The sequence below is a fragment of the Meriones unguiculatus genome, chromosome 12, assembly GCF_030254825.1.
Source record: "Meriones unguiculatus strain TT.TT164.6M chromosome 12, Bangor_MerUng_6.1, whole genome shotgun sequence".
Lineage (NCBI taxonomy): Eukaryota > Metazoa > Chordata > Mammalia > Rodentia > Muridae > Meriones > Meriones unguiculatus.
In genome coordinates, this window is record NC_083360.1 from 68,532,799 (window position 1) to 68,560,650 (window position 27,852).

Here is a 27,852-nt window from a genome sequence, read left to right on the forward strand (position 1 = left end):
GCATGACTGGAAAGCTGGTGAGAAAGACATTTAAGAAAGAGGTATATGGATGGACCTTTCCAAAGAGACAGAAGTTGTGAATATATTTGTGCCTCATGTAAATGCTCATTAAACGTTGATCTCAGCAGGGAGGACTTCAATAATCAAGTAGGTCTGCTCACCCACTATATGGACAGTAGTCAACCTCTTTCTTCAGTCATCCTCACCATTGTCTAGTTGGTCCACAGAGAAAATGACGACGAAAACAAGGATGGAGGTTATGCGTGGAATTAGCAACATGGACTTCCAGTCACTAATGCTAAAATGAGGATGAAGGCTGATAATAACTAAATATGTCACAGCAGAGACCAGACTGAGCTCTTATGTAATGTCACTCCCTGGTGTGACTAGCCAATGACATGGTGGCAGATTGACTACAATGGATCACATCCACAAGAGGAATGGCAGATCTCTGCCTTCCCCAGAATAGATATTTAATCTGGGTATTGATTTGCCCTCCTTGCACATAACACTTATTCCCACACTATCGATTGCCTTGGTGGTGCCTTATCCACCCTCGTAGTACCACAGCAGCATTGCTTCTGATCAAGGAATTCACGTCACAGCTAAGGAAGCATGGTAGTAGGCCTGTGCTCATGTGATTCACTAGTCTTACCATATTCCCCATCATCTTGAAGCAGCTGGTTTGATAGAATAATGAATGGTCTTTTGAAGGATTAGCTACAGCACTAGTAGGTGGCAGTAGTTTGTAACACTCGGGCAAAATTATCTAGGAATTACACACACACACACACACACAGACACACACACACAGACACACGTGTATAATTAGCATTTAAGATATGATACTTTTTAATTGGTGTCCAGGATTCATAAGTTCAGGAATAAAAGTGTGGAAATGGGAATACCACTCACTTTCATCCTCTGATCCTCTAGCAAAATTCTTGCTTCCTATCATATTGATTATATAATATAGAATAAACCTACTAAAATCTGTACACCTAAAAATTCCTTTTAATGATATAGTTACATTCATTCTACCAGTTCTGTTTCTGTAGAGAACCCTGCCTAATGCAATATATTTCACTGGTATTATACATTTTTATTAAAGTTAATTAGCCAATGCTGATACATAATTATTAACCAAAGCCCATATTTTGTTTGAATTTTCTTTGGTTATATCTAACATCACCTTTTTGTTCTGGATCTTGTCTAGGGTACCACAATGCATTTAATTGCCATGTCTTAGATTCTTTTTCGGTAGAGACAGTTTTTCTGACTTTTTTTTTTTTTCTGATAAGCTTAACAGTTTAGGTAGTATTGGCAGGCATTCTAAGGAATGCTTCTCTGTTAGAATTGGCTTGGTGTTTTTCTCATGGGGTTTTGAGCGGCTTGGAGAAAAACCACAGATGTAAAGTGTCATTGCTATGATCTCAAATCAAGGGTACATAATATCAGGATGATTTATCACCACCGATGTTGACCTTGGCCATTTGTCTGGGCTAGCGTTTAACAGCTTTCTCCATGATAAATCTACGGTTTTATCCCCCTTTCCTTATTGACTGTTTGGCATAAGGCTTCTGTGAGAGTTTATATTTGAAGAGTGGAGATTTACATAACTCCTTCTCAAAGGAGAAAGATTTATATAAATTATTTGAAACTTTTCTGCATGAGAGATTTTTCTTTATTCATTAAATTGTATCAACTTATAATTGTAGACATTTATTTCATCATCAGTGTTTTTATACCTTTTTTTCTTTTGGCTCAGGCTGTTCCAAATATGGCTACTGGAAACTTTTAGTTGGCTCCTGTGTTCTTTTGGCATATATCAGTCAGTGCAAGTTTTTGTCTAATTATTTTAATGCATTCACTATTCAATTTTTATCTCGTTCCAAGTTGTCAGTTCTGAACATGATGTAGTGACAAAGGGAATAGATGACATATGTGAGAATTCCTTGATGACTTAAAAATAGAAATAACATGTGTTTTTATGTTAAAAAAAGGCAGATAAAGCTAAAAGGTAGCAAATGATACTCAAAAACCTACAGAGAATCATCCCCATTTTCCACTTCATGGACTGGATAAATTTGGATAGAAGTTGTAGATGTAATAGATGAAATATTTCTTTCTAAAAACTTGCTGCTTGTCTGCTTCCAACAAAATACATGAAACTTGTAAATCATTAACTTTCATCAGGTCCATTTTGGATAGCAGGAGGTAGAATCCTTGTGAACTGAAGTAGTCTTAGCTTGTGATCAAGTTGTCCCACTTATGTGTATTCAAAGGAAATGAAGGCAGAACACACACAAAAACAAGCTCATGTTCATCATGATGTTGATGGAATCCCCAGAGTGGACTGTCAATAAATAAACAGATAAAGGAGATTCGGGGTATCATGCAACCAATGAAAACTTGGTCTTTGAAGCAGAGTGGATGGAAATGGAGGATATCATGCTAAGCAAAACAAGACAGATAAAAATAAACAAACAAACAGCAACAACAAGTATTCTGTTTGCTCTCCAATGTGGAAATGTAAGATTAACAACAAAATGGACTAGACCTGAGATAGAAGAGTTGTATCTGGGACCTTGATGGGAGGAGATGGGATTGAGGCAGATGGATGCATATGATCCCTACATGCTGTAAGAAATGCATGTAAGAAATATCACAGTGAGTTTTGCTAATGGGCACAAGTAACATATGTTATTAACAAGAACAATCATGAGGCTTTCTTGGTATTCCCATTTCCAGTGAGAAAGACGAGGAGTAACTGCAGAAAATGTGACAACCTGACAAGAGCAAGGTAGCCATGGGCTTAGACTGCTCAGGGTGGAAGGTCTGACTCACCTTATTAGGACAGAAAAAGTGCCCAACAATTGTGAGGGAAATCTAATATGGTTGGTGGAAGGAGTTGATAAGTATCATGTACGGTTCAGGACCAGTTGCAGTAGCGAAGGCTTTCTTGTTCTATCAGGTCACATGTAGAGACTGGCTGACGGCCACCTTGAAGCCCGAGAGGTAATTAACTGTCAGGCATAGGGGTAGCAGTGTGGTACAAAGGCTAGCCTGTGCGGGCTGCTTCTGGCTTCCTGACTCATATCCTCTTGGCCTCATCTTTGATTACAGTGTAGCTGCAGTGGGTAGTTTGGCTTATGTCATGCTGGCGTTTTTTTTTTTTTCCTCAAGCACCAGACATTTTACACTTTTGCCCTCAGACGTTTACAGCACCATAATTGCCCGTGGGGAACCTCTGTTCAGGTGATTATACTCAGTTGGGAGGTCTACCAGGATTTTCATCCCAAGGCAAGACTCAACAAATGTGGGATGCACGCTGACAGACAAATACGGTGGATCCTCTGGAAACTGATTTCAAAAGGTGTCCCACACACACCCCAGAAGGTTCCAGACAGGCTGTCAGTTCCCACAGTGGTGGTGAGAATAACGCCCTCACGGATTGCATTTGTTTTCTCCTTTTCCTGAGTCTCTCATGCCTGTTCCTTGTATACGCCCTCTTCCTGCCGAGGCACCGCTTTTGTGAAAACTCAAACTGGAACAACATCCTAAACTTTGATTCCCCTGTTTTCCATTCTGCCCCATTTTAGATCATCCTTGCTTCTTCCCTGATATGTGTCAGGAAGAGAGAGAGAGAGAGAGAGAGAGAGAGAGAGAGAGAATTGTAGTTATTTCCTCCCCAAAGAATCAGCTTTCATTTCTGCATCTTACATTCTGAGGCATCTCCTCTTTGTTCCCTTACATCCCTTATATCCTATGCTTGCTTTCTTGAAGCACCTGGTTCACAGTTACAGAGTTCACAATGGTAATTTCCTTTTGAACTTTGATAATCAGAAGTTTTTGTCCCCTTCCTCAGTGTTGAATAATACAGACTTTCAAGTCAGAAATGATTTCCTTGAAGTGTCTGAAGACACTTATGTCTTGTTTCTAGTCTCACTGTGTAGAAAGATTCCTGATAAAATTCTGTAAATAGTTAATTTTTTCTTCTTTGGAAAAACAGTGTTCTTTAAAACCAGTTTCCTAAAATTTCAAATTCTATGCCTTGATAAAGATCTGATGTTCAGTTCCTGACTTCTGTGTAAAAATTTTCCACAGATGTTTATTAATCCTTAGAAATTTTTTAATTGTTTGGTTGTCTTTTAAATAAGATGAAAACATCGGGAAGGTTAATACCTGTTCACCATGCCTGTTGTTTCTTGTTCTTTCTCCAAGTCTACACTGTCATTCTGTCATTTATTCAACCTAAGTAACTTCTCTTAACACAGACTTTCTGGTAATATGTTTCCCCAGTTTCCATTTGCCTGGAAAACTTTATTTTCTTTCATTTCTAAAATACATTTTTACTAGATATAGCTCTCTGACTGGATAATTTCTTCTTACATTGATTTGTTTTTAAAATAATAGTTTATGTATTCTCTTAAAATTTTATAATCAGACAATGCATTTTAATCTTATGTACACCTACCACCTCCCTCCCCCTATATTGTCCCAGATTCCCCCAACCCATTTTTCTCCCAACTTCATATCTTCTTCTATTAAAGGAATATGTTAATATTTTCAAAATAACTTTTCTTTATTCTTGAGAATTTTGCATATGAATACAATGAACTGTTTCCCTTTTTTTTTCTGCCTGCCCACCAGAAGAGACACCAGATCTCATTACAGATGGTTGTGAGCCATCATGTGATTTCTGGGAATTGAACTCGGGACCTCTGGAAGAGTAGGCAGTACTCTTCAATGAACTATTTTCATATTGGTCCCGTTTCCTCCTCCAACTCCTCTTGGATGAATTTCCCCTAACATGATGTCTTTTATTTTTCTTTGAAAATCCACTAAGTCCTGTTAGGACTGTGGACATGTTCATGCATGTCCACACTGGAGTGTGGGAAACTTAACACACTCTCAAAAAAGAATGATTTTGATTTCAGTTTTTACTTTACTGCTTACACATCTCCTATTGTCTGCTGTCCTCATTGTTTCAAGAAGAGACAAGGTATTACTGTCCCTCTGTTATTATTATTATTTTAAATACTTATCCAGAATTATTATCATTATTATCTGCAGTAGAGAATATTATTTCAAATACTTTTTCCATTTAATTTAAAACATATTGTCTTAGCTGGGCATGGTGGTGCATGCCAGTAATTCTAGCACTTGGGGAAACAGAGGCAGACAGATCACTGAGTTTGAGGCCAGTCTGGTCTACAAAGTGGGTTTGGGACAGCCAAAGCTATTCAGAGAAACCATGTCTTGTAAAACAAAAAAATAAATAAGTATTAAATAAATGTCTTATTTTTAAAAGTTTTACGCATTTATACAATACATTTTCGTCGTATTTATCTAACAGTGCCTCCCTGCAACTTTTCTTAGAGACCCTCATCTTGTCTTCCTCCCCAGTTTTTCCCCTCCACATTTATACAATGTATTTGGAATCATATTTATCCAACCCTGCATCCCTCCACTTTTCTAACAGTTCCCATCCTGTCTCCCTCCCAACGTTTTTGCTTTTACTAACCCCCTGAACACTTAGTGTTGCCCATGTGCACGTGTGTATTGGGCCATCCATCAGAATACTGCCAATACACTGTCCTTGGCAGCACATGGGCAACCTACCAGTGGCAAAATACCCAAAGGAGAGTGACTCTCCTGCCCTCTGAAGCCATCAACCCCTAAGAGCTTCTCTACCAAGGAGCATCAGGATTCCCTTTCCAATTCATGCTGAAATTTTAACTTGACCTTGTGCCATGGATTCATGTGTGAACAGCCATGTCGTGTCAGCATTTCACAGATCTCCTTCACACCCCATGGCTCTTACATCCTTCTTGCTCTCTCTTTCCTAATGTCCTCTTAGCCAAGGGCAAAGGAGGTTGATCTGGGTGATTCACCTGCCACTGATCACATGCTGTTACCTACACCCGACATATGGAAAAGCTGATGCAGAAATACACTTCTCTGACCAAAGTTGAAAGCAAAACAAATCTATAGGTGTAAAGGTAAACATTTATAAGGCAGTTTGACAGTGAAGTAACAGTGAAATAACAACAGTAGATTTCCACCTACAGGTGGCTTATGATTTCCTGGTCATGGGCTTTAGAACAAGTATATAGTATGAAGTATGAAATCACTCCTGTGGAGAAGGTCTCATTCAATCAGAAAGTTGTTGGTTACAGAAATATCCTATCACTATTATGCCAATGTTGCCCTTTCTTGCCACTCAGGTAAGCATTGTAGCATGCAGGGTCCAGTTCTGGATGAGACCACTGAGGTCTTTTCTCTCCAGCAGCCTACTTAACACATTCTATTCTGAATGTTTTAAAACTAGATTCTAGACTACATAGTTCTTTCCTGACTAGATGTGCAGCGTTTGAAAATGTCAGTGACTTTTCATTGTCTATGAGAAACATTTATCACACACCCACAAAGACTCACTTTCTCAAGACTTTTACATTTGAGTTTCTTCTTCCCAGAATTCTGCTGTCCTCATCTTTTTATATTTGTTTCACTCCTGAGACAGAGTCTTACGAAGCCAAAGCTGACATCAAGGATGCCACGTGGCTGACAATGTGACTCTGAATTCCAGATCCTCCCAAGCGCTTGGACATAGGTATGTGCCATCACCCTCAGCTCTGTCCTCATCTTTACAGACAGCTATCTTTTATATTCAAGTCCTGAATGAGAATAATATCAGGGATAATGTTTTCTTTGTGGTGCTGATGGTTAACTTCAGGGCTTTCTGAAAAAGTTTCTGGGAAAGTTTTTGCTCACTGCGCTACCTTCATAGCCAGAGGGAGTTGTCCGGTCTATCTGTCTGTCTGCCCATTCACCCATCTGCCTGTCATTGTCTGCCTTTTTCTGTCTCTGTTTCTCTCTCTCTCTCTCTCTGATGTATTACACTGTCACAGGTTCACACCCTCCTCTCCCCCTGTACTATACTGTCACACGCTAATAGTAATAAGGACACATGTCCGTGAAATGAAACCATGGGCTAAAAATAACTTCTCCCCTTATTAAGTCTGGGATATTAACTGTCACAGTGAAAAAAGCTGATTTACACAAACTTTAATATTTATACTGTATTTGTTTCATTCCAGTAGTAAAACCTTTCTCTATTTTCATTTTTGATAATGCTGAAAACAGTCAGCCACTTTCTGTTTGGATATGAGGCTTAGTCTACAGGAGGGATCTCATACTTGATACCATAGTCTGGTAAAATCCGGCTGGGAGGGAGCTTCTGTTGCTATTTTGCTAACTGTTCTTACATTGAAACTGCTCTGTGAATATTTATATTGATAGCCATAGATTTGTGTCATACTCAGGCTGTTGCACTGCGTTTACCATTTCACCAAATATCCTTTCACAGAGGCCTAATTAAATTTTGAGTTGGTACTGACCATCTGTCCTCTGTTGCTCTGGCTTCTGGGGGTAGGGAGTAGGTATTTTATAGCTGTTCTGATCATCAAAAAATTCTGCACCCTGGCCCATCTTATGTAATTTCATAGCACAAGCAGATGCCAGGATCATGTGTATTTTAAATAGTCTTTATGTGTTTTCTTAGATGTTAACAGTGATCTATTTTTTTTTTTGCATACATCAAATCCCTAGACTCTATCTGAGTCTTTCAGTGTTTCTTAATAATTTAACTCTATTGAGTAAAAGAGCAGGCCATGAACTGGACATTCATATTGTCAACAATACAGTGATAAAGTAGAGCATTCTAAGCATGTTCTGCATTATGATGGTTGAAAGAATCTAAAAACGTGTAATAAGTTCAATAAAGTAGTTTGTATTTTGTGTTCCAAGATACATGCATATTCATGAAGGAGGACAGGTGACAAAGAAAATAGCAAATGAGTAGTTTTAATGTCATAAAAATACAGAATAATTTTCTTTCTTTTTGTTTTTTAAAGAACATTATTTTTAAAGAATATTTAAATACAAAGTAGAAGAAAAGTTGGAAGGAAACCTCAAATGGGTAACAGTGATTTTTAAGGGGGAGCAAACAAAGAGAGTTAGAAGCCAAAACTGTCCTGGCTTGCAGAGTTTTATAACAGTCAGTTTGAGAAGGGTGATGTGGGAAGAATAGTGATCATCCTTAGGGACCAGACGGGAGGCAAGAGGCTTAAGTTACAGCGTGAGGGATTTAGATAACAGAAAAGGAAAAATTTTCAGACAGTGAGGTTTGATAGACACTGGAATGTATAACTGGGGAAGCTTGTGGAATTTCCTTCTCTCAAGGTCTTTTAAAAATAGACAGCATCTCATCTGCTTAAAGGATGGACTTTATTTGACCCCCAAAGTGTCTACTGAACCCAGGGGGAGAACCTCACCTCCCAAAGGAAAGAGAACCTGAATGATCTTGGGGAACATGAATGATGAAAACATTGTGAACATTTTTCATGTTTAATTTGATCTCTACATGGCACATACGTAAATTATGAGTGCCATAGTATGCCTTTAGGTCTAATGTTTTTATTTTTAAGGTCTGGAGATTAGAGTTTAAGTAAAGCTCTTATAGGGAGAGAATGCAGAACTCTTTTATCTTATTTTTGAGCTTATTTGTATAGGAGTATGAACAAGGAGAAAAGGTTATTTTTGACGTCTTTGACTTTGATTTCACTTCCCATTTTAAATTAAAAAATACTGTTCTTTTTGTTGGCTTTGGTATTTTAAAGACAAACTAAAAGATTAATTTAGTGCAAGAGTTTCTCACAGTGTTTTTTGGCAAGACTAGGATTCCAAAGTGGGACCAGGTTCTCCGTCCTTAATTTCCTCTCAGGAAGTTTACCTTCAAAAGTCCAAATATAAGGTCAAACTTTGGGTTGCCGGAAATGTTAGCATCCTTTATTGTCTGAGCACCCAGACAACCCTCAATGAGCTAGTCTACTTTGTGGACATCATTAAGGATACAAATGCCTTATAATGATTTAGCTGCTTCATTTTTTTTTTTTTTTTACTTAAAAAAATGAGCTGTGATTTTTTTTTTTTTTTAATTTTTACTCAGCCCTCTAAAATTCAGAGCTTAAGATTTCCACCAGTAAGAGGTATTCTACAGTTTCTGGATGAGTGGAGACATCTAGTTACAGGTGATGGGAACCTCTCTCCCTTCCTAAATACCGAAGCATGCTGTGGGCCAAGGTGGGCACACATGTTAGGACTTATTGTCTCCTTTAAGCAAACAGTTCTAGCATGCTCTAACCACGATTTTACTCAGTTTCTGTTTTAACTAAGCTGATGACAGCTAAACATTAAAATACACCATCACATAACTGTTCACAATCGTCTGAGTGCTTCTGATTCTAAGGAAAATGTTGTAAATCCTGTGAACTCGTAGATAACAAAATGGAGTTCTTGGAAGAGGTTATATGCTTGAGTTCTCAAGATTAGAAACTGTAAACTTCCCAGGAAGTGCAGCGTTCTGTGGACTACTTTTGCCTTCAGAGCCTGCGTCTTTCCCCCAGTATAATGCTGTGATTTTAGTGAGACCTGTAATGTTTTCCACCGTTGAAGAGATCTTGCACATCTCGAATCACAGTCACATTAGATACAATGGGACTGAAGTCTTATCATTCACCAGAAAGTTGGATTGGCTTTTGTTCAGTCACACGAAGTAAACACCAGAATTTTCAACATATTCTGGCATTTCATATGGGAAGATATAGACAATTGTCATAGTGTACTCCCAGTGCGGTGGTGGCCCATTGCAATTCATGCTAGTTGCTAATGCTTAAACAGCACTAAAAAGTGCCAAAACACATTTTAATATTGCATCAGTTTCTGACAAAATGTTGGATGTATCTTCTATAATTCCTGGCACACACTTGTGGGTGTCACTGGAGTGGGGTATGGTAGCTTTTATTTCCTTCCCTAACAGTTCGGAAGTTTGGTCAATACTGACTCAGAGGAAGCGTTCTAGCTGAGCCCTCACATGGCCTTGTTTACAGCTCCGGAGTGTACACAGTAGATAAAGAACTGACTTCCACATACCCCTGTGCTTCCTGGGTGTGTGGGCGAGTGTGCTTGAGCCTGTGAAATGAGGTTGTGCAATCTCCTGCTGGGCGCATCAGGTTGCAGTCACCCCACAGCTCTTGAATATTCCTCTGAGTGAGCCTGAATGTTTTACAAACTAAAAACCAATGTATTCTCTAAGAGAGGTGTTAGTAATTAATAATTAACGTGAAGAAAAATCTCATGGGTTTCTAGGTAGTCAAAACAGAGGTGGAGGCAGGGTGTAAAAAAAAAATAAAAGCACTGGGAAACAGAACTGTAAATGATACTGATAAATACTGTTTTATCAGCGGATCTCACTGTTTTGATTGTAACTGTAGCTGTCATTTATCTTCAGCCCTGTCTGGGACAAGGATTTTTGTAATACTGGCATCATTTTCCTTGATTCTTGTGATAGCCTTTATGGATAAATATAAGCTATTGCACCTTTACAGCCTGGAGATGGGAGAATTAAAAAAAAAAAAATGTGTCCTGAGTTACACTGTTAGTCTGATAGTAACTGTTGGAACCCAACTGTCCCAGCCATTGGAACTGAAGGATCTGATAGAAACTCCGAACTTGGAAGTCATTGACTTCAAAGACAAATGCGGCCCTTCCTGCCCATCTGTGTTTTATTCCTTTTATTTTATTTGATATGACTTTGCACAAAACTTAATTGCAGTTAGTTTCAAAAGTGTATAGAATAATCCATTAAAAGAACTGTCTGGATTTGTGAATGTTCGGGCTAAAGGCGTTTGGAGGATGCTGGGCTGAATGTTGCAGGGAAGAAACATACACACCAGTTTCTCAGACCTGATGAATCGGGGAATGGATAGCTGTGAGACATCTATAAAATTATCTATGACATATTCCTTGAGCACAGTGCTGGAGTGATAACGTGTCCCAAATGTGTCCACTAGTAAACATTCAGAAACAAATTCTCTTTTACCAAATCTTTGTATAAAAATTAGGTAAGACGGTGTTCACTATTCAGATTATTTTTTAAATTTTTATTTTTTATATTAATCCTAGCCCCCTCCTTCTTTCCCTCCCAATCCCACCTTCCCTCTGTTATCTCCATCTTGCCCCTTTCCAAGTCCACTGCTAGGGGAGGTCCTCCTCCTCTTCCATTTGACCCTAGCTTATCAGGTATCTTCAGGACTGGCTGCCATGTCCTCCTCTGTGGCCTAGCAAGGCTGCTCCTCCCTCGGGGAGCGGGGGTAAAGGAGCCAGTCATTGAGTTCATGTCAGAAATAGTTCCTGTTCACCTTACCAGGGAAACCCACTTGGTTACTGAGCTACCATGTGCTACATCTGAACAGAGGTTCTAGGTTATATCCATACATAGCCCTTGGTTGGAGAAACAGTCTCATAGAGGACCCCTGTGCCCTGAATATTTTGTCGTTGTGGAGCTCCTGTCCTCTCTAGGTCATACTAACTCTCCCTTCTCTCATATGATTCCCTGCACTCTGCTGAAGGTTTGGTTATGAGTCTCCACATCAAAGCAGATGTGGAGACTCATACTAAAATATGTGTACCTAACGAAGATAAACAAGAAAGAGGACCTGGGGTAAGATGATCAATCCTCACTTAGAAAGACAGGGGTTGGACAGGGGAAGTAGGAGAAAACAAGTAACAGAAGCTACCATAGAGGGCCTCTGAAAGACTCTACCTAGCAGCGTATCAGAGCAGATGCAGAATTTTTATAAAGCTTACTTTTAAAGGCATTATAGACCTTCTCTTTTGTTTCCTGGTTACAGTTGCTGCTGTTGCTGAATTATGAGGCTTGCTGAATCATCTGCAGAAGATAGCTTTGTTTTTGCAAAATGAAAGAAATGTGGGGTATAGATTGTGGTATATAGATTGCTGGCATTGAAAGAAACCTGAATAAATATGCACGAATGACCACAAGGCCCCAGGCGTGGGTGTATTTATCCGTTTGCCTCATTACTGGGAGGTTTCAGTCTGGAGATGTAGGGAGGGAGAGGCAGTGGAATAAGAGTTTTAACTTTTGAACAATTAAGTTAAATCTCCCTTTCGTATATTCCAAGATCTTTATATTGTAGCCATAATTTTCTGGAGGGATAGTTGAGGAAAGATCGTGTTAGTGATCATAGCTATTAAAATTTTTTTAAAAATAGGGAGATAGTGAGATGTGTCAGTGTATAAAACATTTGCCTGGCAAGCTGGCAACTTGAATTTGATTCCCAGAACTGACCCTACAGTTATTCTCTGAAATCCATATAAGTGATGTGTTTTGCTTGCCACTTCCCGTCACACATGCACATATACTGTCTGGTTCAGTGTCTGCCTCCAGGTTTCAGCTGTGCTTGAGTTTCTGCCTTAGCTTCCCTCAGTGATGGACTATGATAGGGACATTTAGCCAGATAACCCTGTTCTTTTCCAAGCTTCTCTTGGTCATGATCTTTTTCACAGCCACAGAAAGCCAACTAAGACCAAGCTTGCTCACTCTTTTTCCCTGAGACTGCATAGGACTTTGGGAAGGACTCACAATTTTGCAATCAGGCTGGTTGCGTTAAATTCCAAGGGCTGCCACAGCCAGGTTTTGTGATGAACAAACTCTAACTTCTCCATTTCTCAATTCTTCATCTAAAAAAAAAAAACAAATCACATGCTGAAATCTATAGTCCTAAAGAAGCTAAACAACAAGGAGAACCCTAGGGAAGACACTTAATCCTCATTTAGAAGGGCAGAAGACAGGGAACAGGGCAGGAGCCTACCACAGAGGGCCTCAGAAAGACTACCCAGCAGAGTGTCAAAGCAGATGCTGAGACTCATAGCCAAACTTTGGCAGAGTGCAGGAAATCTTATGGAAGAAGGGGGAGATAGAAAGGCCTGGAGCAGACTGTAGCTCCACAAGGAGAGCAACAGAGCCAAAAAATCTGGGCGCAGGGGGGATTGCAGAAACTGATCCCCCAACCAAGGACCATGCATGGAGAGGACCTAGACACCTTGCTCAGATGTAGCCCATGGCAGCTCAGTCTCAAAGTGCATACCCTGGCCTAGTAAGGGGAGCAGGAGCTGTTTCTGACATGGACTCAGTCACTGGCTCTTTGATCACCTCCTTCTGGGGTGGGCAGCCTGGCCAGGCCACAGAGGAAGACAATGCCGCCAGTCCTGGTAAGACCTGATAGGCTAGGTTCAGATAGTAGGGGAGGAGGACCTCCCCTATCAGTAGACTAGGGGAAGGGCATAGGGGGGAAAGAGGGAGGAGGGTGGGACTGGGAGGAGATGAGGGAGGGGGCCACAGCCGGGATACAAAGTAAATAAATTCTAATAAATAATAAAGAAAAAGAAAAATTAACAAACAAACAAAGAATGATGTTATGTATGGGGAGTAAAATCAGACATCATAGTAAGTATGTACTAGATCAACATGTGAACTTCTTTTTAACTTGGTTTATATATACTTGAGGAGGCAGCACTGATTCAGCTGTCAAACAGGGGTGAGAACGTTAACACTCTCGTTGATTTGACTCTCCTCAGTGCTTGAAATCAGTGATTCCATTTGAATTGTGAAAAACCCCGACACCTTGTGCCGAACCATGTTATGTAAAGATATTTTGTCCTTGAGTGTTTTTGTTGTTCTCCTTTTGAATTGAACTTTGTAAGGAATTTGGGAAAGACGACCGTACTATGCAGTGTTAGAAGGCCTCATTTAAAATTTCAGCTGTCTTCACTGTAGCTGTTTAGGCTCTCTCAGCTTGTGCTCCACGCTTTTCATATGGTGACACTGACTTCCCAGGGCTATGTGGTTTAAGCGAGAAAATTAATAGGCAAATGTCCAGTTATGTTTAACATATGGCAATTATTTAATAAGAATTTTAGAAATTAGGAGAAAACAAAATTTAGTATCATGCTTAACTTTAGCACTTAAGTACAGGAGAAGGAAGAGATCTGGGTCCTATTTACTTAGTTGGACCGTAGTCATTTGGTGCCCTGGTTTTTAGTTGGTGAATTTTAGGGCGGGCACCCATGACTGTGCTTTGTTTCTCTATAGCCCAGTCTTAGGAACACAATGCGAATGTAGATTGATAACAGCAGCGCACTGAATGAACGGAAGTTAGATGTGGGATCATGTGCAGACTTAGGTTTTCTTTGATAGTTCACAACTAAATAATAGGTTTGAAACAAGGAGGAAACCCCACCACTATAAGCAATAGACACACAGGGTGAGAGGTTATTTGTGGGGGTTTTACGTTAGCAGAAATTCTTTTTCATGGGTCACTCCTCTCGCCTGAGAAAAAAAATACAAATGTGAACCTATTGTAAAGCGTAGCTGCACAATCTCAACCTAAACCTGGTGCCTTCCACTCTTTAAAGTTTAGATCTGCCTATCAAGCAGCTTTACAGAAGGCCTGCCTCTAGTCATGCTCATCCATCCATGTTGACATAAGAAAGGTCATAAATGTTTGGGACTGGCTATCGAACCATCAGGCTTGGGTAGAGGAGAACAGAGAAGCCAGCACCCACTGCAAAATTAAAGATGGATAATTACCAGAACAAGATACTGTGGGTTGTCAGAAGTTGGCGAAATAGTGGGAGCAAGGGGCAGAACTCGTCTAGGGACCTCTTGGGCCCTGGTGTGTTTTACCTCCCTTTGCTGCTATACTGTGTGATCCTTCCAGTTCTTTGAAGACATAGATTTTCAAAATATGCTTTTAAAGGACATCATATACCTGGATCTTTGAGATTCGTTGGAATGTACAGAGAAGAATATATGCAAATCACATTGACTATGAGGACCATGCTTGCCCCATTTCCTTAGGACTGTGGTGAGACTTTTGCCTCTTTTTTTGCATTTTCATTAATTATTATTTATTACAATTTAACCACTTTGTATTCGGCTGTGGTCCCTCCCTTGTCTCCCAATCCCACCTTCCCTCCCTCTTCTCCTCCTATGCCCCTCCCCTATGCCCACTGATAGGGGAAGTCCTCTTCCCCTTCTATCTGACCCTAGCCTTTCAGGTCTCATCAGGTCTGGCTGCTTTCTCTTCCTCTGTGGCCTAGTAAGCCTGCACTCCCTAGGGGGAAGTTATCAGAGTACCTGCCACTGAGTTTCATGCCAGAGACAACCCCTGCTCCCCTTACTAGGGTACCCACTTGGAGACTGATTCTATATCTGAGCAGGGGTTTTAGGTCCTCTCCATGCATGGTCCTTGGTTGGGGTATCAGTCTCTTCAGGGCCCCCAGAGCCCAGCTTTGTTGTTGTTGTTGTTCTGTTGGCTTCCTTTTGGTGCTCCTGTCCCCTACAGGTCTTTCTATCTCCCTCTTCTATCATAAGATCACCTACATTCTGCCCAAAGTTTGGCTATGAGTCTCAGTTTCTGCTTAAATAACTCCATCAGTGGAGTCTTTCAGAGGCTGTCATGGTAGGCTCCTGCCCTGTTTTCTGTCTTCTCCTGTTTCTGATGTCTATTGTGTTTGCCCTTCTGAATGAGGATTGAACATCTTCCCTAGGGTCTTCCTTGTTTAGCTTATTCCTCAGAATTATATATAAAACTTCAAAGGAACTTGTATTTTTTTTTTCTAGGCAGGGTTTCTTTGTGTAGACTTTGCTGTCCTGGACTCATATTGTAGACTCATATTGTAGGCTGACCTCGAACTCATGGCAACCCATCTGCCTCTGCCTTCCCAAATGCTAGGATTAAAGGTGTGCACCACAACATCCACTGTTCAAAGGAACTTTAATAAAGAAAATGTGAGAATTTTTTTTTTCTAATCTTAGAATAAAAAAAGATTTTCTAAGCAAAACAAAAATGCTAGACTTTTGCCTCTCTTACTCACAAGCTCTCATCACACAGATGTCTCCAGTTTGGCATCTGCCCTCTACATATATGCAATGACAGGCCCATGCTCCTGTTGTAAGCAAAAAACAGAGGGAAAAGGAAAAAGGAGAAAGGAAAAGGGAAAAAGGTCAGAAACACACTGAGTTTATAGAGATCATGTCGGGTGGTATCTCTGTAAGAAAAGAAAATTATTATTTCACTGTTTGTAAAATAATGAAAATCCCAGTTGCCACCACAGAATGGATTTAAGATGATTCCAAGGTAAAAAGGAAGTTTCTAAGGAAGCAGTAACAGCATGCACCTATAGCTCTTCGTATGAGAGAATGAGACTTGTTTTCTGCCTCCTCTGGGGTCTTCCTCCGTAGCACAGGCTGGCACCGAGTTTGTGGCAATTGTTTTGCCTCAGAATCAAGTCCTAGGGTTATGGGTCCAATCTCTTCTACTGAGCATTAGACATACTAACCATAAACACAAAAATGAAAGAGTAGTCACAATAAAAATATTCATTATAGGGGAGGTCCTCCCCCACTTCCTGGAGAGGGGTTTGGGAGGAGATGAGGCAGGAGAGTGGGACTGGGAGGGAATGAAGAAGGGGGCTACAGCTAGGATAGCGTGAATAAACTGTAATTAATATTAAAAAATAAAAAAAATTAATTTAAAAAGTGCCAGATTGATTTCCAAAGTGGTTGTACAAGTTTACATTCCCACCAGCATTGGAGGAGGGTTCTTCTTTCTCCACAACCAGTGCGGCCATCTTCATGGACTTGGTATGGCTACAATTTCCCAGACCTCCATTTTCTTACCTTTCTACTGTTTTTGCTTCTTTAATTTGACAGGTTACTGTCATGGCTCAGCAGGTTGGTATTGCTTGGGGAAGAATAAGAACATGATGGCTGAAACTTTTGAAATTATGCTGACAATGAAAAGATTTTGTATGGACTTAGATAGGACAACTCCATGACCAAACATTTAAGGAATATGATCTTCCTCCAAGAAACACTTCCCATTCAAACAAAGGAGAGAATGATAGCTCCAAAGTGTGTGTGCTGTGCTCCTGGGACAGCAACCTAAGAAGCCATTTTTAATATGTTTACGTGTTGCAGTCTGGAGAATTCTTTCCGTTGAAGAAATCTGCCTTCGCAGTAATGGCCTTCAGCTGATTAGGTGCGGCCTGCTCACAATCTGGGAATTTTGCTTTAATCAGTCTATTGACTAAGCTAATTGTATATAAAGTGCCTTCATGACAAAATTTGATCAGTGTCTGACAGAATGCTTCACACGGCAATACAGCCAAGTAGACACATAAAATCACCATTGTAGAGGACAAAGTGGTCATTAGGTCAGAGGTGAGTTTTGCCTTAGGACTCCGATCAACAAAATGCTCTCCTGTCCATATCTGGTTCACACTTGGAAAATGAGACCTAACGTAGCTGCGACATTATATAGCTCTGTAGAAATAACCCTGATAAAGCACCTTTCTTGGCCCAGCCCCTGCCTGCTTTAATTGTCATCACACAGGGTTTTATTGACAACTTTGTGATAAGAGCTAATGCCTCCTTAACTCCCTTATTTACACTACAGAAAACCTTACCAATTGATGACTTGTTTATTCACTAATTTTTGCCATTTTAAAAAAAGTGAATGCCTTCAATTCTTGCGGGTGAGTTTTCTTCTTAGGAGACATTTACCCAACACCAACGGTTGTGTTTAAGGCCTGAAAAAACGATGTTGTGATGGAAGGTGGCTAACAATGAAGACAAGGGTCTTTTTCCTTTTGTTTTTTGCTTTTAAAAATTTCTTAGGAGAAAAGCCTCATTGCTGAATATCAGAAACATTAAAGGCCACTTTATGATTATTTGAAATAAGAATGTAAAAATTCTAATACTCTTCCTTGTATTCTCATTGAAATTCTTACTTTAAACTCATTCAGACTGAGTTTTGTCAAAACATGTATCATCAGCTAGATGCATGACTTCAAACTCACAAAAAAATCTAGGAGGATTTGAAATTCAGTGAAATCTGACAAATAATATATGTATGCTTGTGATCACTCTATGGGCTTTTTCTCTTTTATTATTTATTATTTGGTTACTTTAACTTTATATATGTTGATCTAATTTAAATATACTAATATGTTTTCACCTAAAGAGATGGTGACTATTAAGCATAAGAAAAATAAAATTTCATTACATAGTATTATAGCATTAAAAACAGTCATCATTAGACGCAGCTCATTTATTATTACTTTGTAATTTCTCTCTCTCTCTTTTTAACTTTTTATTGATTCTTTGTGAGTTTCACATCATCCACCCCAGTCTCTCTCATCTACCTCATATCTGCCCTTCATTCTTGCAACCTCCCCCAAAATAAAAAATACACAAACAAACAACATCAACAAAACCAAAACATAGAAAATGTCTCATTGCAGAAGCTGTACTATGTCACGGTGTGTCCCTCAGTATATCCCTCTGTCCACACATCTGCAAATGTTCATTACAATGAGTCAGTGGTATGGTTCGAGATCTCTGGCTTCTGTGACACCACTAATATTGGATCCTCTCTGGACTCCTGGTTATCCTGTTGTTGCTCTGTGTCCTGGAGGTCATGCAGCTTTGGAACAGTGGGGCTGACCCTTTCACACATTCCAACCACTTGCAGATGGTATAGGTTTTGGGATTGGCCAATTCAGAGCCCTGGATCTGGGCCTGGGTGGTAGCTGTGATGGTCAGCCCATTGGCTTTTCCTTAAGGGCACCACCAGGGCTAGCTCTTCAGCAGTGTTCCAGCTAGACCAACCAATGCTGCCATAGGCAGGAGGCAGGGTCAGCTCTCTTGTTCTCATCCTCCCGGGGCTGGCTCACGCGTGCCTTTGCCATCAGGGCCAGCTCCACTGTGTTTCCCAGATGAGGTGCCGGTCCCACTCTCTGAAGTGCTGCAGTCAGTGAGGAGGCAGGACTAGCTCTACCGCTCTCATGACTCTAGGAATAGTGATCCTAGATACTGCATAGCGAGGGGTGATGGTGGGGCATTACACTAGATGAGTGACAGGGCTCTTGCCCAGCTTGTCTGCACCCTTCCGAAAGGGCCAGCTCTACTTGCTTCCCAGATGAGGTGCTTGTCAAGCTCTCCCAATCTCACAGCCCCAGGGCCAGCTCTCCTGACTGCCCCAGGTGGCAAGGGGTGTGGGTGTGGTCATCAACCCCACCAACCATGCCATCTCAGGGTAGATGAGTGACAGAGCCAGCTCTCCTGTGCTCTTGTCCTTGGGGCCAACTCAACCTCATCGCTCCACTAGAGCCAGCTCTACTGAGCTGCACAGGTGAAGTGCAAGACACATTGTCCAAGCGCTACAGTCAGCAAGGGGCAGGGCTAGCTCTCCTGTGCTCATGACCCCTAGGCCAGCTCTCCTGACTGATGCAGGTGGTGAGGAGCTAGGTGGGGAAGGTTCCATGCCTGCACCCACACCAACTCAGGGCAGACAAGCGGTGGGCCCAGCCTCCCATGCTCTTGCTCTGGGGCTGTCCTATCTGCATCTCTACCACCAGGGTCAGCTCTGCTGTGATGTCCAGGTGAGGTGCAGGGCCCACTCTCCCGAGCCCTGCAGTTGCTGAGGGGCAGGGCTATCTCTCCTGAGATCATGACCTTGTGGGCAGCTTTCCTGACGGCCTGAGGTGGTGAGGGGTGTGAGGGGCATCACCTCTGCCATCACCTCTGTACTCACACCACTACATGGCAGATGAACGGTGGGGTCATTTCTTCCACACCCATGCCCTTGCGATCGGCTCGCCCACATTTCCACCACCAGGGCCAGCTCCACTGTTCTGCCCTGGTGGGCTGCAGGACTCATTCTGCTGAGTGCTACCAGGGATGAGAGCTCTCCAGAGTGCTGCCTCTAGTGAGGGGCAGGGCCAGTTATACAATGCCTCTCGACATCCTTATGGACCCAGCAGCTGCCCTGACCAGGGACATTCCTATGTTCTCCAGTGTTAATATGAGCCCGCAGACATCAACATTGACCCCTGCTGTTGTGTGGCCATGGGCTCAGAATAGCTCTCAGTGTCAGCTCTGGATGGGACTTTACCATGGCCCCAGGGGGGTAGGACTGGCCCCTCACAGCAGGCTACTTCTCTCTACCCTCGAACCTCCAGTTTCCATCTCTCTTCATAACACTCAAACAGTTCCATTTCTCTTTTTCTCCCATCCGACCAGCACGTACTCACACACTGTGGTGGCTCCCACTACAGGCTAGCCACATGGCTGGAGGGCCCTTGGGTGACCTCCTCGGTCAGCATTGTGAGATATGGCTGCAAGCTGGTGTCTATGGTCCGCCTGTGCCATGCGATGAAGGGCAGGTCTGTGGGTGGCATGGTGGTCTACAGGTCTCTATGTCTACCTTCCTCCTCCTGAATTGTGCTGGCTGGATTTGATTTGATTTGATTTTGTGTGTGTGTGTGTGTGTGTGTGTGTGTGTGTGTGTCCTAGGCATAAACAGCTTTGGATACCAAGCCAGGAATCGAGCTAGGATGAACAAAGGAGTGCCATCTGCTCTGCCCCTGACTGATAGAAGAACAACACTGCCAACAAGGTGTCTGTCTCTTTGCCCATTTCTGTTTTTTGTTTTGTTTTGTTTTGAGACGGGGTTTTCCTATGTAACCCTGGCTATCCTGGAACTAGCTCTGTAGACCAGGCTGGCCTCGAACTCTCAGTGATCTACCTGCCTCTGTCTCCTGAATGCTGGGATTAAAGGTGTGTCTCACCACCACCCGGCTAATTTTGTAATTTCTAATGCTAACAAAACCAAATTACCAGAATAGTGATTTTTTTTTGTTTATTTTTTATTGTATTTCTTTTTTTTTTGAGACTGTTTGATATACAATAACTTGCATACTTTCTCCTTTCATTTTCCTCCTCTAAATCTTTCTATACACTCCTTCTTTGCCTTGAAAAAAAATTGTGGCCTCTTTTTTCATTAATTGTTGTTACATGGATATACATATATGTGTGTGTGTGTCTATACATATGTATTTCTAAATACAGTCTACTCACTTTGTAGAAGTCACTCAAGGCTGATCATTTGGTAGTGGATGACTAATTACAAATCACAAAATAGATTTTATATTAATACAATCTAATGTACAATTCATTTTAAAGTTTAGTTGACTGACTCACTTTTAACAGTTTTCCCCTTGATTACGATTAAGCAGAGACAACATGAAAAGTGAGCAGCAAGAAATCATAAAAAAATACTTACTTGATTAAAAAGTTATACTAATGGTGACATAATGATAAAATGATGATGATTGACCTGTGATAATTATATCAAAATAATTATTTCACAGATCAAGTTGTAAAAGTCCCTTGTATTTTTGTTGTGTTTGTTTTTGTGTTTGTTTATACTTTATTTTCGTTTTGCAGGAGTAGAGATTGAAGCCAGAGCATCATGCATGTTGCACCTTCATTGTGAAGTATATTCTAACACCTCTTTTTGCGTTTTGAAGTTGTTGTTTAAAGATGTCGATTTCTTTTTTTTTTTTTTTTTTCAATGCAGTTTATTCAGGAACCTTGAACAATCATCTGACCCTGGGGAAAGCCAGCCCACAGCTTAAATAGCCTCTGGGTAGCCAACCCAGGCGTGCCACGTGGGCAATGCAGATAGGTCCACATACATGGAAGCAAGCCAGATCCTCAGCCTTAGCCAAATGTGGAATTGTTCGTGACAGAGAGCACTCACCATCGGGAAGGTGGAAGGCGGAAACCAGCTCCATCTTTAAGGCACAGCATTCCGCAGCTCTCTACAGTTCCCCCTTTTTGTTTTAGACGCATCAGGCAAGAGTAGAGGTCTGATCTCTGATATAAGAAATAAGGATGTCGATTTCTTATCACTGTATGAGTGAGCATGTGTATGATGTGTGACTCTGTGTTCCTGTAAATCTGGGCACATACACCATCCTGAGTGTATGGAGGTCAGGGGATAACTCTTAGTCTGTTTTCTCCTTCCATTATGAGGTGTGAGGCTCAAACTTAAGCTGTCACGTTTGGTTTTTTAAAAAGTGCTTTTCATAGATGAGTCATCTCCAGACTTCTTTTTACATTTTATTTTGAGGCAGAGTCTTCCAAATTGTGCACAAAGGCCTTACAGTCATCTGTAGCCTGGGCTGGCTATGAACTTTTAGTTCTCATATCTCTCAGCTTGCAGAGCAGCTGGGATCTCATGTTTGAGCCACTAGGCTGTCTCTGTTCTTAATTATATAATATGTTAGATAATTTAAACATTTTTGCTTTTTAAATTTTATGAAATTTTGCTTTCTTGGAAGGTTATACGATTTATTATTTTTGATTTGTTTATTTTATTTTTCTAATTATAAAAGAAATACATGTTTCTTAGAAAAATGCTGAAAAAAATTGGGTTACATCACCTGGTGGTAATCATCAGTATTCTGAGTATTCTGAAACGTTTCCTTCTCTTTTTTTATTTTTAAAACTTTTTATTGGTTCTTTGTGAATTTCGAATCATGCACCCTAATCCTACGCATCTTCCTTCAATCCTCCACCCATGCAACCTCCTCCCCAACAGAGAGAAAAAAAATCTCATTGTGGAAGTTGTAGTTTGTCACTGTGTTCCACAGTATTCCTTTTCTTTGATTGCAAATGTTCATTGCAATGACTTGGCCTGATATGAGGCCTCTGGCTTCTGCTACACTGTTAATACTGGAACCTCACTGGGACTTCTCTCAGATATTCTGTTGTTGCCCTGTGTCAAGGTGATCCTGTACTTTTGGATCTGTAAGACAGGGCTCTTCAAGCACTCCAGCAGTTCATAGATGGGGATGATGTTGGGGTGGGCCAACTCAAAGCCCTGGATCTGGGCATGCATGAGAGGCATCTGAGATGGTCAAACCCCTGGCTCTCCTGTGTTCACACCCTCCTTCTGGGCTAGCTCACCTGCAACCCCTACATCCTGGACCAGCTCTACTGTGCTGCCCAAGTGAGGTGCAGGGCTTCCTGAGTCCCGCAGCAGGTGAGGGGCAGGGCCAGTTCTCCCACTCTGATGACTTTGGAGCCGGCTCTCCTGCCTCTGTAGGTGGCAAGGGTGAGGGAGGCCCACCTCTCCCTCACCCATGCTGGTGCGCTGTAGACAAGAGGCAGGGCCAGCTCACACCAGGGCTGGCTCACCTGTACCCTTGCCGTCAGAGTCAGCTCTACTGTGCTGCCCAGAGGAAGCGCAGGGCCTGTTCTCCTGAGTGCTGCAGCTAGTCAAGGCCAAAGACAGCTAGCTCTCCTGCCTTCATGATCTCCCACCCGCCACAGGCGGTAAGGGGCAAAGGGGCAGAGTGTATCTCTCCCTCATGCATGCTACCACAGGGAGACGAGCTCTTTCACGATCACATCCTCCAGGCCTGCTCACCTTCAACTTCCAAAGTTTTCAGGACCTGCTCTCCTGAGTACTGAAGCTGGCTCAGAGCCAGCTCCACTCTCTTGCTCTCCTGCCTCTAGAGCCATCCGGCTCTTCCACGATGCCCAGGTGAGGGGTAGGGCCAATCTGCCTGGCCTTTGTTGGTAACAGACCCCTGCTGCTGCAGGTCCATGGCCCCAGATGTGGCCCCCTGTGGCAAGCACAGGCCAGGGCCCCACCATGGTCCCAGATGGATCACCGGCTACTCACTTCAGGCTGTTCCTCACTGCACTCAAGAATCCAGTTTGGCCTCTCTTTGTTTTGTCGGCATCCTTGCTTCTCTTTCTCTTCCATTTCTCCACCACTTGGGCCGCCCGGGGTCTCTGAGTGTCTGGGCTTGTCTCAGGAGTGGTCCCATTTGCACATTCTGGTGCCTGGCAGGCATCTTCTAGAGCTTGGTCTGTACCACCCGCACACCCCGTCCCCACCCCCGGCCTGCACAATGTCAGACCGCTGTTTATTTCAAGACAGCTCCCTGTCTGGGCCCTATGGCACTCACTGGCTTTGTAGTAGCCTTCGGCTCGTTCCTCACCTTGCCTGCCGAAATGGCCATCTGCTTTGGGCTCACTCCCGCCGGGGCCAGGTCCCAGGAAGAGTTCTAGCTTGCTTCCTATCCTGGGCGCCCTGGCGTCTGGCTAGTGGTTTCTCAGGCTAGCTCCCTGTAGACGCTCCCTGGCGCCAGAGTGCTGGTGGTCTCAGGCTCACCTTCTCAGGGAATATTAGACTGTTATTTATTCAGATATTCATGGGTAAGGAACCTTTGAGTGTAGGCATACCCTCTCCCCTCTGTGCCACCTATTGACGCACATGGTACACAGCAGCCACATCTGCAGTGCCTCTAGGGGCAGGTCTGAAGTATTTCTCAGTGTTTTTTGGGTTTCGTTTTTTGTTTTGTTTTGTTTTTTTCTTTTCCTTTCTTTTCTTCTCTTTTCTTTTCTTTTCTTTTCTTTTCTTTTCTTTTCTTTTCTTTTCTTTTCTTTTCTTCTCTTCTCTTCTCTTCTCTTCTCTTCTCTTCTCTTCTCTTTTCTTTTCTTTTCTTTCTTTCCTTCTCTTCTCTTTTCTTTCCTTTCTTTTTTTGTGGATGGGTGTGGACAACATACACAGGAATATATAATGTATGGAAATTAGACTTTCCTTCCAAGTCACTTCTTCTCATTTACATTGTATTTGATATAAATGTCTCAGTTGTGAAACTTTTCCCACAACTCCCAGTGCTAACTAGCAAGTATTCTGTGGCACATCCCCTAGAATGAAACTCAATCCCGGTAAAAACTTTCAATATTTTTAAGTGTCTGTTGTTTAATTTCAGATATTCTCTTCTAGTTCAGAAAAATGAATATTCATTTAAGAAAAACATCATCAATTTAATATGTTAATATATTAATTTTTGATTGATGTATGAAATATTGTCTTCGTTTATGATTTTTTTAAAAAACTTTTTGTGAGTTCTTTCTCAATAATTTTGAAAACCCTTTACCAAGCGTTTGTCTCTGATCACGGTTCTTTGCTCTTCCATGATATCTTCCTACTTCCAGGCTTATCCTCCTTCTTCTAAAACCTCCTCTAAGGATATAGACTCTGTGTATCTTATGCTTTTCCCAGTAGACATAGTTTTCTTCTATGGCTTCTATAGTACTAGAAATGCAACAGCCCACAAAAATTCTAATAAGGAATTAATTCTTATATTCTTATAGAGATTAATGAGTCATTGGTACACCTGGAAAGACTATTAACTTTAAGATGAACAAGTGTTTGTTTTGAATGGATTAAATATTAAATATTAGCAAGGAAGTTTGGCATACCTGACATGCTATTTAATCACCCTCCAAAGGTGAGCATTCTCCTACGTGTTCGGAAACTCTTGCTTCCCATGTCAGGTTCAGGCTAGCTTTCTGCAGCTCCCAATATTAGAACCAGTGTTTGCATCCTGAGCACTTTAATAAAAAATGTCTTATTGTAACAGATGTTGATAAACATGTGTGCCATTTTTCTATCCACTATATGACGCAGTAACCTTGTGAAGATTTCATTGGTTCATCCATAGAATTTCCATATATACCACTCAGGCCTGCACCTTTCATTCAGGATCAACTATTGACTTTCTGGCTTTCTGAGCTTGGCTCAGGTTGACCATGAAGAAGTACTGAGATAGATCCTCTTCCTATCTCCTTACCCATCCCTTCCCTGACTCCTTTGCAGTGCTGACCGGATGGATAGAGAAAATATTTTTTCCCCTTGACATCAGTTACATTTTTACCTCACAGTAGAAGTCTGTAGTATCTGGCCTTTAGTTGCCATTAAATAAGACATGTAGTTTAGATGAAATGTGCTCATCTGAGTTGACAGTGTTTCCTCCAGGAACAGCCAACAATACCTGCAACTCTAGGCATAAGGAGCTCTCGTTTGAGTTGCTGTTAGGGTTGTCTAGAACATTCCCAAAACATTATAGACTGTGGCTATTGCCCTTGGTTGCCCCGCCCCCACTAGGGATAGAAATTAATTCCCCATTGCTGAAAGCACTACGTATTTCAGACAGGGTTCAGAGATCTCTGTACTGTAGCTAACCTGAAAACATCCTTCCAAAGAAGGGAGGTAACCAACAGTTCTAACCAGCTATGGCACCTATGAACCACAACAGTGACCAGCATGGCATAGTAACCCTAAAGGCGCAGTAGTGGCACACACACATTGTTTGTAGCCAACAGCTCTCTGATTGAACTTAAAGCCTGCTCAGGAAGAGGGAAGCCATGCCTGATATCGGAAACATGGCCAGCTACCCAGGGCTAGTGAAGTTCTGAATGTTGGAGAGAAACCTACCGCCACCACTTTACTCAACCAGCATAATATCAAGCTACACTCTAAATGTTTGCTCTTATACAGATCTGTAATAAAATAATAAAACTGAAAAAGTTTAGATAAAGACCCAGGGGTCCAAAGTATGTGAGTGGCTTTCAAACTATCCTGATTTCTTTTGCTGTTGCGATCAAATACTCTGGCAAAAGCAGACTTAAGGGGAAAAGGAATTAGAAAGTCAAGACAGCATGAATTTGAAGCAGCTTGTCATGATGCAACTACAGTGAAGAAACGGAGAAATAGATCCCTTTCTACATTTGTCACTGGAATCCCAGTCAAGGAATATTGCTACTCATAGTGGGCAGTTCTTTCATCTAGATTCACTACAGGCATGCCTAGAGGCCCATTTCTCAGGTGATTACAGATTCTGTCAAGCCGACAACATTAGCCACCACACAAACTGTGATTGAATCTTTAGTATTGAAAAGAAAAGCAATTAAACAATAACCAACACTACTTCCTCTAGGCCAACCTCTAGCAATACCCAGAGAAACTGCTAATCTTTGAATGTTCCTTCAACACGAACACACTATGCCTACCTGAACCCCATTCACTATTTCCTCACGGTCCACGAGGTATAGAAACAATCTATTACTTCTGTCTTTTTTTCACCTGCAGGAAATGAACTTTAATATTTAAAGTATCAAATAATTATTAAAAATAGGTTATTAAGGATAATGTAAGAGAAGTAGGTGGTAATGAGACTCTCTAGCAAAAATAAACTTTTTCATATAGTGATGTCATTATGCCATTAGCCTATAGAGCCAGTTGACATAAAGAATAGACACAACCCGGATTCTCTTCTGGAGAGTCTACAATGGAGATCAAAAAATTATTGATTATGCTCCAGGTGTGTCTCACTTTCATATTGATAATTCTTTTAACCTAACCTTTTACTTTTGAAGAAGGACTCAATGAGTCAAATAAATCCAGGATATATTTTTTTTCCTGTTCTGAGTTCTCCTGACACCAGTGTCTATTGACTGGCAAACTGGGTACAGTCTGGTCCTAGCTCAGGCATTGGCTTAACCAATTAGTTCCGCTTAGGCATTGGCCAAGCCTCTTTTCATTGGCTTTATTAATGGGGAGCAGGGTGAACTACTTGCTGGTGGAGTAGGAATTTTACAGGGTTCTCTTTCGATACCATCCAGCTAGGTCCCAGGAAGAAGACATTAACAATTCTAATATAAGAAAAGTGTGCTAAGCCATATACTTATCTCCTCTTATAACTGAACTGCTGTTTACAATCTACTTCTATGGAAGCTTCTTACTGTCATTGGTAAAGATTCTATAAGATTAATGCCAAATGAGAGAGAGAGAGAGAAAGCAAAAAAGAGAAGATCAACAGAAGGTGTATGCCTGGGAACTGTTTATACACAACTTCTTTATGATTAAAAAAGGAGGTGAGTTATTTTCAAAGAGGTCATGAAAAGCATTAATGTTGTAACTTTGGTTTAGCCCATTCTTTGTAATCTTTCTAACTACAAGCATGCTGAAACAAAAGAGAGATGCGTTTTCTATGTTAACACTGTCATTTCCTATTGGTTATTTTCTAAATATTTTCAGCGACATCAGTATAAACAGGGCTCTATGTATCTAAATATATTCTTTTTTTTTAAAAAAATTCTGAAACCCTGTAAACCCCTACTGATGGTTCATTCCTGTTTTGATATAAATAGGATTCTTTAAAGATTTTAATAAGTTCTTTGATAAAACACTTATAGAAGTTGATTTGATTACA

The 27,852-nt window shown here is 41.3% G+C and overlaps 1 long non-coding RNA gene and 1 other non-coding gene across 2 annotated transcripts in view; one reads left to right on the plus strand and one right to left on the minus strand.

Annotated features, from left to right (window-relative positions):
• The first annotated feature begins 6,465 nt into the window (after positions 1-6,465).
• Positions 6,466-27,852, plus strand: part of LOC132646749 (uncharacterized) — an 88,083-nt gene continuing 66,696 nt past the window's right edge. The window contains exon 1 of the long non-coding RNA XR_009584997.1: positions 6,466-6,616. This is a non-coding gene — a long non-coding RNA (uncharacterized LOC132646749). The remainder of the gene's footprint in view (positions 6,617-27,852) is intronic.
• Positions 23,974-24,107, minus strand: LOC132646904 (small nucleolar RNA SNORA17). The gene has a single exon (XR_009585239.1). It is a non-coding gene; the product is annotated as a small nucleolar RNA SNORA17 (small nucleolar RNA).